This window comes from Crotalus tigris, unplaced genomic scaffold, assembly GCF_016545835.1.
Source record: "Crotalus tigris isolate CLP2741 ecotype Arizona unplaced genomic scaffold, ASM1654583v1 scf7180000018125.1543573, whole genome shotgun sequence".
Classification (NCBI taxonomy): Eukaryota; Metazoa; Chordata; class Lepidosauria; order Squamata; family Viperidae; genus Crotalus; species Crotalus tigris.
Window position 1 is genome coordinate 1,224,110 of NW_024096837.1, and position 12,227 is coordinate 1,236,336.

The window sequence follows — 12,227 nt, forward strand, 5'->3', positions numbered from 1 at the left end:
AATATAAATACAGAGAATATAAATATTCAAATGATATATCATGATGGTCATGGAAGGATTGAGTTGGCTGAGTGTAAGGCTATAGGATATATCTGTAAAGAGATAAAACTCATTTTATATTTGTTAGCTTTATCTAAATCCTTTCTTTATTTGAATTCTTAAAAAAACTGAGCAAGTACACTTGTATTAATGTGTTTAAACATAAGTGCATAAGTTGGTAGACTTTGTGATTTTTTTCCCCTCAGGAACCTTTTGCTTTGGTAAGCAGAAAAAGGAATGCTGAGGAAAAATATTTTCTTTAGATGCAATAGTGGACTGTTTTAAATACATGTAAAACTATATTTTAAAAAGCAATAGCAATAGCACTTAGACTTATATACCGCTTCACAGTGCTTCACAGCCTTCTCTAAGCAGTTTAAAGACTCAACGTATTGCCTCCAACAATCTGTATCCTCATTTTACCAATCTCAGAAGTATGGAAGGCTGAGACTCGAACTGCCAAACTGCAGGCAGTCAGCAGAATTAGCCTGCAATACTGCATTCTAACCACTGCATCAACACGGCTCTTCTTCAACTGTATATTTTTCATGATATAACTCCTATTATTTTTTTACAATTAAAAGGAATTTTAAACCAGCATAGTTTTGTGAATATAAATGCCTTTAAATGTGATCTGAATTTTCTATCTTTGATTGACTACTCCTAAACTGAATTATGGAAGAAATAATTAAGAAGCAATTGAATTACCGAGAGGCTTAAGTATGTTGTAAATATGGTAAAAGCATTTATTTTTTGAATAAGTCACTTGGCTGGACTAAATCTCTGTCAGGATACTTTGGTCAATACTACAATTGCATTTTATGGTTAGGAAATGGGTAAGCTTGGCAAGAATCTGTTACAATAATAAACAAATTCTAAAAAAGTATGGCATGGTGTGGCATGTCACATGGCCTTGGGATATTCAGACTGCTTGTTTTTCTCTGCATACTTATGTAAGCCAAGTGTGCCAGTAGTTTGGTAATACTGGATTTAAAGAATTCACATTTGTTTTGTTGTGTGCTAAAGCCATAGTCCACCAATTCCTGCAACATTGCCTGAAGGTTTTGCAGATTTATATCCTTGTTTTTTATATGGGTCCAACAATGTAGTCTTAGTAGCACTAGTCTCTGAACATCTTTAAGCCTTTGATCTATGACTCTCTGCAGATGCTACTTAGAAACCAGTTTGTTAACGTGATATAACTCCTTATGCATTGTTATGTTGAGAAATGCACTGGAATTATGACTTTCCTTGTGTAAATAAGTCTCAGATGGGTCTACTATGCTAAAATTTTGCCCCAAAATGTCATCAATTTTAGGCATTCTCAGATGATAATATTAGATTAATAATAATTTTAAAATTGCAGTTCCTGAGACTTTTATCCTCTTAGCTACAGAAAGCACACAGACTTTAGTCACATTTTGGAAGTATTCCCCTCGATTCATCTCAATTTATATTCTACATGAATCAGGCCTCCATGTATCTGATGAAATGAGCTGCAGCTCACAAAAACATATGCTTTTTAATTTGAAAAAAGAAAAATAAAGGGTGCTACCATAGATTAACATGATTATCTCTCTATTATATTCTTGGAAGCAGTTTTAATTGAGTTCAGTATTATCAAGAATGGTTTTTTGGGGAAAATGGACATTGAAGAAAAGGAAAGTAGTAAATAGAACTAAAACAACCAGGGAAAAGCAGTATGTCTTCATTTTGGTTCCCTTCACCTCCCAAAAGTACAAAGCTAGCAGGCAATTTCCCCCTTGATAATCTAAGCCAGGCTTACTCAGGTTAAAGCAGTATATGGGCTGTTATAGGGAATGAATGTTAGACCTCCACAACTACACATGTCTAAGAGCTTGCTTACTAATTAAAAGTTGCATGTTGCAAGAAAAAGACAAATATAAATTGAAATAGGGGGAATGGGATACTATAGAAGTGTATGGTGAAACCAAAAGAATTCAGGTCAGGTATCAATGATGAATGAATCTAAATTGAATACAAAAGTGTGTGATTTGTAGGTAATATACGCATTAAGGTGATTTGGCATATAGAATGAATAATGATTAAATAGCAATATATATTAGTGGGCTGAGAGGGAGGCAAGCCATGAAACGGTGTGGTTAGATGGAGTTGATGAGATATTGAAAAAAGGAAGAATTGAGCAACAAGCATGATTAGGGGACTGGAGGCTAAATTGTACAATGAATGGTTGTGAAAACTGGGAACATCTAGTCTAATGAAGAGAAGGACTAGGTGTAATATAATAACAACCTTCCAATACTTGAGGGCTGTCACAGAAAGGAGAGGGGTCAACCTGTTCTCCAAAGCACTTGAAGCCAAGACAAGAAACAATGGGTGGAAGCTTATCAAGAGAGATCCAACCTAGAATTAAGCAGAAAATTGCTATCAGTAAGAACAATTAATCAGTGGAATAGCTTGCTCCAGAAACTATGGAGATTTTTAAGAAAAGATTGAACTATCCATTTTTCCAGAATGGTATATATATATACTTGAACAGAGGATTGGACTCGATGGCCTCCAAGGTCCCTTCCAATTCTGTTATTCTGTTATTTTCAATTGAGTTTTTTTGTTTTGTTTATTTGCTCCTCTCTTGTTGATCCCTCATTTTATGTTCTTTTCTTCCATATCCAATTCTATTATTTCCTTCTCTCATTTTTTTCTCTTCTCACCATATGCAGTGATGATAATAATAATAATGATGATGATGATGATAAAGTTGGAAGGGACCTTGGAGGTCATCTAGTCCAACCCCCTGCTCAGGCAGGAAACCCTATACCATTTCGGACAAATGGCTGTCCAGTCTCTTCTTAAAAACTTCCAGTGTTGGCGTATTCACCGCTTCTGGAGGCAGGTTGTTCCACTGGTTAATTGTTCTAACTGTCAGGAAGTTTCTCCTTAGTTCTAGGTTGCTTCTCTCTTTGGTTAGCTTCCACCCATTGCTCCTTGTTCTGCCTTCAGGCGCTTTGGAAAATAGCTTGACTCCCTCTTCTTTGTGATTCTGGTGCTCCTTTTGTTTTGATAAAATTATGAATTGAAAAATGGGACTGATGTTTTATTTTAATAGTTAAATAGATCTAACAAATTAATGCAACATGATTTGCAAAAGGAGATGAATATCATGAATGAAAGCAAATATAAATGTCCCAGGACAATGTTGCAGGATTCATTCTGGGTTGATCACCAGAATGACAAATTTCCTTTGTGAGCACTTAATAACATTTTTTGTAATTAATTGCTCAGTTTGTTTACAATTCTGCTACATACTCTATAGCAGGGGTGTCAAACTCACAATGTCACATGATGTTTCATGACATATCGTGACTTTTTTGCCATTGCCGGCAATGGGGCGGGCACGGTTTCGCTATGATGCATCCAGCCCATCCAGCCTCTGCTCTATAGTCTAGGATCTGTGTCAATGTTATAGCCTTTTAACCATGATCATCCCTTAAGCGTGTCTCTGTGTGTGTATATATGTGTGTGATAAACAAGGTGAGTGATACATTGGCTATATAATATTTTTGCTATGCTTCTGGTACTCTTTTAAATTTTTATCAGGCAGACAGAACATTCTTATTAAGGTCACTTGCCTGTCAAAATAGATCAGTGACTCTAGAGCTAATCCAGTTTCAGATTTGTTTTCCCCAGAGGAATAATTCAGATTGTTTTTATGATCTAAAATGAATCTTTGGTTTTGAAGGTTTGGAGGAAGTATAGGAAAAAAAATCAGTACATACTACAAACTGTTCAAATTGTAAGTATATGGTAAACCTGCTGCTCTGGTTCGGTGGGTAGGGGAAGGAGACATTGTTGACATGTACCTGTCTACCCATCCTTTTATCTCTATTCCTAGTACCATTACTGACAACAGTTACATAGCAATGCCTCCATATTGCTGAAACATGATGAGAGATTAGACACTAAAGTCTTTTTTCATGAGCTCTTTTTACACGAAACAGCTATGTCCTTGTTGATGCAAGTTCATAAGAATCCTTGCAGGCAGAAGTTTAATTTACACAGATGAATGAGGAAAGGATCAACCAATGATCCACTTTCAGTATCCCATTTCTCTACTGTCATACAATTTATTTTTGCTAAAATCTCATAGTTAAATAGTCCTTCTGTCCAAACTACTACGGGGATATTCAGCAACCTTTTGTTTACCACCTGGATGGCCAGCATGTGTCTTTATAGGTCTAATTGGCCTTCAGCTTTCATCATTTCTCAAACTGATGACAAGATGATCTGCAACTACCAGAAAGGGCTGACAAAGGACTCATAACCTATTATGAATTATGTGAAGTTTTATGGTAATCTTCATAATCTTTCTAAGTAATGAGGCAAACATGAACATTAAACTAAAGAAGTTAATTTATAACTTAGAAACTAATTTTATACCATTGTTTCAATCTTATTATTAGGATTTCTAAATATTTATTACATACTGTATGCTCCCTCCCTCGTTCTTATATCTGAGGTTTTCTTAAGATCAACAGCCATAACTTTGTTTGAGGCTATGGGGATGTGCTGTAAGAATTTATAGACAATTTTCCTTGTGTTTTGTCTTTTCGCATTATTCTGATTTAATGTAGCCTAACTCAAAAACAAAGCAGCAAATAAAAAAGAATGTGCAGATTGTGTAAGATTTGTCATTGACAATGAACACTAGGAAAGGTTATTTTTATCAAGAGAAAATAAGATGCTTATGAGTTACAATAAGGCTTTTCTACACTGACAGCTGTATTATTGTTTTGCTGCCTTTGAGTCAGTCTTGACTCTTGGCAACTAGTCCCAGCAATTTTCTTGGTAAGGTTTCAGAAGTGGTTTGTTATTGCCTGCTTCTTAGGACTGAGACTGATTGTCAAAACATCATCCGGGTGGCATTGTGCCTAAGGCAGGACTAGAATATCCTGGTTTCTAGCCTGATGCCTTAACCACTATTCTAAATTGGCTGTCTACGCTGACCACAAGCCTATAGAAATCAGTCAATTTCTTAGATTCCCTTGATTCCAAATCTAATACTCGTTACTTCTGGTTACAAGCATATTTATGTGACATTGTTTTCAAATAATTGTATTTAAGAAATCATCAAATATGTTCTTTCATCACAGGGCAAGATCTTGTTTTACTTAGGGTACTTAGATGAAAATGATTGTCTAGTTTGGAGATGAACTATAGGGCAACCATCTTTTTATTCACATTATTTGATATTGACTGACTATCAAACAGGCTAAAATGGACTGGAGCTAGAGAGAAGCAATATGATGGAACTTCTTCACATGGAATGTCACACCATTCTGATTCTATCGTATACTTCTTAAAAATTCAGGGAGATATTCAGAGATGTATCTGTCTTGAAAATAGCCCATGTTGAATTCTGTAGCACAGTCAAATATCAGAAGTGCTTATGATACTTTGTATTATGTCATAAAATGCTTCATAATAATTTTTAAGTCATAAAATGTTTTGTAAAATTTGCCAAATTTCAATTATACAAGTCATGGATTCTGGAAATTTGCACATTCTCAGTCCCGTGGTTGAAAAGGTTTTGTTCTATGGTGCACAATTTTTTCCAATTAAAGATTGTGGGAATGAGAGTATTAACAATATACAGATAACTAAGCTATACCAGACTGAAACTTCCAAACAATCGTAGATTGGTTTTCTCCTAATTTCTCTGTAAAACAGTGGTTTTCATGAAAAAAATATCAGAATTATCAATATTTATTCTCAGTACAGCATAAGGTAAGCCCAAAACTGTTGGGAACTAAATTTGCAAATAAAGGTCAACTAACTTATTCATGAATAAAGGAAAGGGGAAAATGTATGTAAAATATTTCCCAAAATAAGAAGCACCTGTTGCTTTGGTAGCTGACTTTCTACATTGGTTGGCACCACGGAAACATGATACAAGTGTGGCTTTTCTTCAAGAATTGTTTTGCTTCATTTAAGCTAGAAGTTGGTTTCTACTCAACATGCCTGGACAAATTACCATTTCAATGTGTGTAAAGTATTCTAAGCTGTGGTGCTTATTTCTGGAGGCAGCAACGAATCAACAACAACAACAAAACTTGAGTACTTAGGTCCTTTTCTCCCTTTCCCATAATGAATGTGCTCCATTCATTGCTCTCTGTAAGTAACATTAGCAGAAGGTAGGAGAGGAACTGCTTAGCAACTCATAGAAATCCCAAAGAGAGGTGGAAAGGAAGTGATTTTCATGTAATTATTCACTGCCACAAAAGCTGTTGTCAGGTAGACACTAGAAACATAGCTGTTTTATTCTTTCCCTAACCTACTTTTAATCTTTTGAGAATCACTTCTGTTAAAAAAAGGGAAAAGAAAAGGCCTAATTCAGCCATTTTTGCCTAACTATTTAAGTTCTGCTTTCTCCACTAATGAACCTCTCTGCTTACAGAAGTTGTGCCATTGAATACCGCAGGGCCCCCTCCTGTAATACAATCCCAGAAACAAGACTGAATCTTGTATCCAAATACAGCACATTTCCAGCTATTTATCTAGACAGCATAGAGTTCATACTTTGTTTTACTTTATTTTTCTGTTTAATTACAACTGTTAATAGCATGGCAAATGAAAGGCAAAACAAGATTATATGTACACATTGTAATGAAAGGCTTGGGTTACTGTGGTGGAAGGTTAAACACATTTATATCTGATTATGCTGCAGCTCTTTCAAACATACCACTACAAGGCAATCAGTGTTTTACTTTTGACAGTATTTTATGCATAACATACATTGTTGGCTTTGGCTTTAATTTTGTACTGAGATTTCATGCTTATATTGGGGTTCTGTTGGCATATTCTGCAGTGGCAAAATAGTCTCCCAAATGGATCCTTTTCTATTCTGAATGTGAATTCAGTATATCTCCTAATAATGGGAGATAAATTTTCTATTTGTCCTAATTTTATACAACTCAAAGTGAAAGGTAAAGTCTGCCACCTATTGATATCAACTTTTCCTAAGTTCATGGTGAGGTCCATATTGTTTTGTTGGCAACAGTAGAGAAGTGGTTTGCCATTTCTTTCTTCCATTTGTTTCAACTCTCCCATTTTTATACAGCCCTGGAATTTTTGGTGGGATCTCCCATTTAATTAATGAAGCTTAAATCTGCTGTTCTTTTCTTGAGATAAACTCTGTGTTGCCATCTGTTGAGACAAGTAATCTGACACAAATCAACTAAGTAGCAAGCTTCATTTTTCTTTGTGCAAAAATTGAGTATTCAACATTTTAAGCTTCAGGGGCTGGGCATTTCAAGCTGGGAACTTAAAAACTGAGGATTTTGGGCCAAGAGGCAAAATGATGAAATACGCATCTCAACATCATATATGCAAAGCCACAGTACAAATGCAAATGGGCGGCACTAGCATTCTGATTTCACAACACACAGTTTGTCATTTTGGTGCTATCAATTCATACCTATGAATTACCCCTTTCTTGGAGAGATTTACATTAAAATACTATGCTATATTTACTGAAGACATTTCTTTTTGTAGGGAAAAATGCTAAATTATGCTGTATTGTTCAGTGATTTTTCTACCAAAGTTTTGTAGATTCTTCAGAAAGGGGGTACACAAAAGAATCTACCATGCACTCTGGATTAGGTCTTCCAAATTTACTATCTCCAAGAGACTGAAGGTCTGAATTATGCTGAATTATGCTGGCCTTCCTGATAATTGGGAAGCAACCCTCTGAGTTGGTCATTCTGTAGTTCAGGAGGGTTTGGCCTTTTCAAGGGCAGTTTTCCTTTTAGCAGTTTTGATAGAAATCAAAAAATATTCTTTCAAAGTCTTTATTCGTGGAGCCTTCATCAGGCTCGTAGGGTGGACTTGTGAAAGTCTTCATTTTCATAAAGGTGTTATGACATTACCTGCTGTTGCATGTGCTAGAGGTAGCTAACTTAAAGCTTTCTCCAGACCTATTCAGAGGGCCTTTTGAGAGAAATCAAAGATATGGAAAAGTTCTTTTCATGCCTCTGGACTTCCCTAAATGCTGGTGACCTGGTGATGGTTGAAAATGCCCAGCATGAAAAGAATGTCATTTCATACTGATGGCCTTCTCTGGATTGCTGGATGAAAGAAATGAATGGTGTGGAAAAGCTCTTTTGGAACTGATTGCCTTCTCTGGACTATTGGCTAGTAGGTGAAGGTGGGAAATCCCTCTTGTTGCCGAGCTATCCCAATCATGAGAAGTGATTGAGAGAGTCAAAGGAGAACCACTAGTTTTTTGTCTATTGATGAAGAACCTTTGAAAGCATAGGATATGGTACTGATGGCACAATAGGTACAGGAAAATAATAATTGGATACTTTGCATTGGAAAAGCAAAAGTATTTTCTGTTAACTACCCTCTGCAATAAGTAGGTAATCTGCAGTATTCTATAAATAAAAGTACATCAAAATACTGAATCGAACCAAAGCTCTCTCTAAGCCAACATTATATTTTTCTAGCAGCTCTCCCCATGCCGTGCAAATAAAAAACTTTCAAACAGCATGGGAATTCAGCATAAAGCTCAGAAGTAATAGAAATGAAGCAATTGAGCAAATAGCCACTGATACACTGATAGCCATGAGTTGAAAAAGTCTCTTTTGATGTTATTAATACTGATGATCACTGTATTTTCTGGTGAAAAATACATGTAATTTAGTTATGTTCTTTATGAAGCCATACTTCTTTTATCTTGGTCAGTGCTGCTTTATACTCTATATCACCTATTTATATATAGTAGTAAACTGAAAATTGAAAGCTGTCAGCTTTCAAAAATAGTCTATCAGAGAAATAAAATTGGAGAATCCAGTGTACCACACTATGTATTTCCATTACATTTCATATGATATAATCCTATGGAATTAATTTTGGACACATGTTGAAATAATAATTCCAAATAATACTTTCTGCATATATGTATCTAAAATATTTACAGTATAGAGCTGTCCAAATTGAACTATGCTAGTGTGGTCTGTGTACAATACACAGAACATTAATATATTTTAAAAAAAGCAATATCAGCTTTTTAGGGAAGAATTATTAATTGGAGATCAGGGACTCAAATTTGTTGCAGAACTCAAATTATCCTGGTTGAAGCATCTGTGTTTCAAGCAAGGTTTTTACTGAGTTTATAAACAGTAGAAGGACAATAGGGTTGGGCCAACTGTATGTAGGCAATTGATTTTTTTCAGAGGACAGACACTTCAGTGGAAAAGGCGCACCTCCAGGTTTTCAAGGTGACATTGTTTCAAGTGAAGAAAGGAAAGCATGCCCATCATGAGAGTATTTAGAAGTGGTAGAACTGTCTCCTCTGCCAGGGAAGCATTTGCCATATGGAGATGAACCTACCCTCTCTGAAAGCCTTGTCCAACCAGATCTAGAACACAGGGGGTTACACCCACATGGCCAAGTATCTTGTCAGCTACTTCAGGACTAACAGGATTGAATTCCTCCCAAATAGCAACCCAAGACTATTGAAGACAATTCCATAAGACCTGCACAACTGGACTTCAACTCAGCATGAATCCAAGTGATTTTATCCACCAAATAGTCCTCTCAGCAGCCCTGCAGATATTTCCCTAACCAAGAAGGGGTCTAAACATGGCAGCAGCCAGCACTCAAAAGGTGCAATAAGAGCACAAAAATATAGAAATACAGGAATACAGTAAGCACAAGAGAGCCAGTCTGGTGTAGTGTTCAAGGCTCCGGATTAGAAATCAAGAGTTTGGTTCTGCCTTGGTCTAGAAACTGTAGAATGTCTTACAAGAAAAGTTTGGAATATCTTGATATTTTTAATTTAGAAAAAAAAAATCATATTAAAGGGGAGATTTAATTTATTTTAAATTCTTGTATGGCTATTCATCTTAATATCAGAACTCTGGATGACTCACAACGATAATACAGGCAGTCCTCAACTTATGACCACAATTGAGTTCAAAATTTCTGTTGCTAAGTGAGACATTTATTAAGTATATTTTGCCCTCTTTTATAATCTTTCTTGCCACAGTTGTTAAGTGAATCATTGCAATTGTTAAGTTACTAACATGGTTAAGTGAATCTGGCTTCCCCATTGACTTTGCTTGTCAGAGGATTGCAACAGGTGATCACATGACCCCAGGACACTGAAATCATCAAAAGTATGAATCAGTTGCCAAGCGTCTGACTTTTGATCATATGACCATGGGATACTGGTATGGTCGTAAATGTGAAAAATGGTTATAAGGCACTTTTTCAGTGCCATTTTAATTTTGAATTGTCACTAAATGAAATGTTGTAAGTTGAGGATTACCTGTAGAAAAATAATATCATGAATATTGTTGTTGTTGTTGCTACCTGCATCTTTCTCTTTCCCATATATTAAAAATAGTGGATGGTGCTACTCTAACTTATTGAATTAAACAAGGTAAAAATTGTGATTTTCCAGGAAAGCTGATTGATTCAAAACAAACAAGAGAAATAACTACTTTTCATACATTGAATAATTGTTATATACATAATTTGCTGCCACAGATTATTTCATTAGTCCCTAACTAGGAACTAAAGGAGAATCTTCTAGGAAAAGAACAATTGCGTATCAAGTTCAACATTTTGTGATCAGCCAGATGCATCTGAGAACTCAGAAGCGGGATAAAATAGCAATAGGACTTTTCTATTGTTGTTTCCTAGCAAGTGGTATGAAAGTGTGCATGGTTCTTTTATAATCATTATTCTGAAGGCAGTGTACCTTTCAGAAGTCCAAAAGCCATAAATAGCTCTTCGCAAATTTGTCTTCAATGCCTTTAACCATGTCTAAACTGATCTCCATCACAACATCTAAAGCCGCAAGAAAAAATGAATACATTTTTTCAAAGAATTTTCTGAAAGAAATAGATGATTGACTGTAGCTGACAGAGTCATAAGGATGTAATAGAATGAGAAAAACATGAGAGCTGCCTTGATCATCTAAGAGAAGGGCAAGTTGTAAATATAAATAATGAAATATATAGAATGTAGCATAGACAAATCGCTTCTCATGTGCACTTAAGCTTAAAAGTCAAAGTAGGGGTTGTCAGATTTATTTTTTCCTTATCATCTCTTTTTTTTTGCCTGTTCACTCAGTTTGAGAATTCAGAAAAAATAACTATGTATAAAATTAACAACTGTGATTGAGGTTCTTCTGAGAAATACTGTAGGATAGAATAGAGCTGGAAGGGACCTCAGAGGTCTTCTAGTCCAGCCCCTGTTCAAACAGGAGAACCTATACCATCTCAGACAAATGACTGTCCAGTCTCTTCTTAAAAACCTCCAGGAATGGAGTGTCCATGATTCTGAAGGCAAGTTGTTCCACTGGTTAATTGACCTCACTGTTAGGAAGTTTCTTCTTAATTCCATGTTGCTTTCCTCTTTGATCAGTTTCCAGCCATTGTTTCTTGTCCTGCCCTCTGGTGCTTTGGAGAATAGTCTGACCCCCTCTTCTTTGTGGCACCACCTCAAATACTGGAATACTGCTATTATGTCACCCCTATTATTTCTTTTCTTTAGACTAGTCAAACCCAAATCCTGCAGCTGTTCTTCATATGTTTTAATCTCCAGGCCTTTGATCATCTTAGCTGTTCTTCTATGAACTTTTTCCAAGGTCTCAACATCTTTTTTGTAATATGGTGACCAAAATTAGTTGCAGTATTCCAGGTGTGGTCTCACTAAGGTTTTATAAAATGGTACTAATACTTCATGTGATCTTGCCTCTGTTTATACAACCCAGGATTGTACTAGTTTGTTTGGCTGCTGCTGCACACTGCTGGCTCATAGTCATAATCCTTTTTTGCTGGATATCAGTTCCTATACAAATCCACCTTACTTCAATTGGAATTATGGATTACATTAGCCTTCTTTAACTTGCTGTCTAGGTGTAGATGTAGTATGCTATAACTTTCATTTTCTCCAGTCCACATTGCCTAAATCTCTGGACTGTAGTTTAAAAAAAACATTTTTCTTAATGTACTTAATTCTACAAACAGTAGAAATACAATGATGCAATGTTTGCAGATGTACTTTGCTTGATACAGTGCTCTCTATGACTATCTTACTGTAGATACTTGGCCTCTAATATCAATTTTATACCACAGTAAAATCATACAGTTATAATAGATGCTTTCTGTCAATAAAACAGGAGTCTCCTCCCCAAA

The 12,227-nt window shown here is 35.7% G+C and overlaps 1 protein-coding gene across 10 annotated transcripts in view; it reads left to right on the forward strand.

Annotated features, from left to right (window-relative positions):
• The window catches only part of LOC120310149 (sodium- and chloride-dependent GABA transporter 3), a 112,048-nt gene that overhangs the window by 76,989 nt on the left and 22,832 nt on the right, over positions 1-12,227 (forward strand). The gene's annotated exons all lie outside the window — the stretch shown is intronic.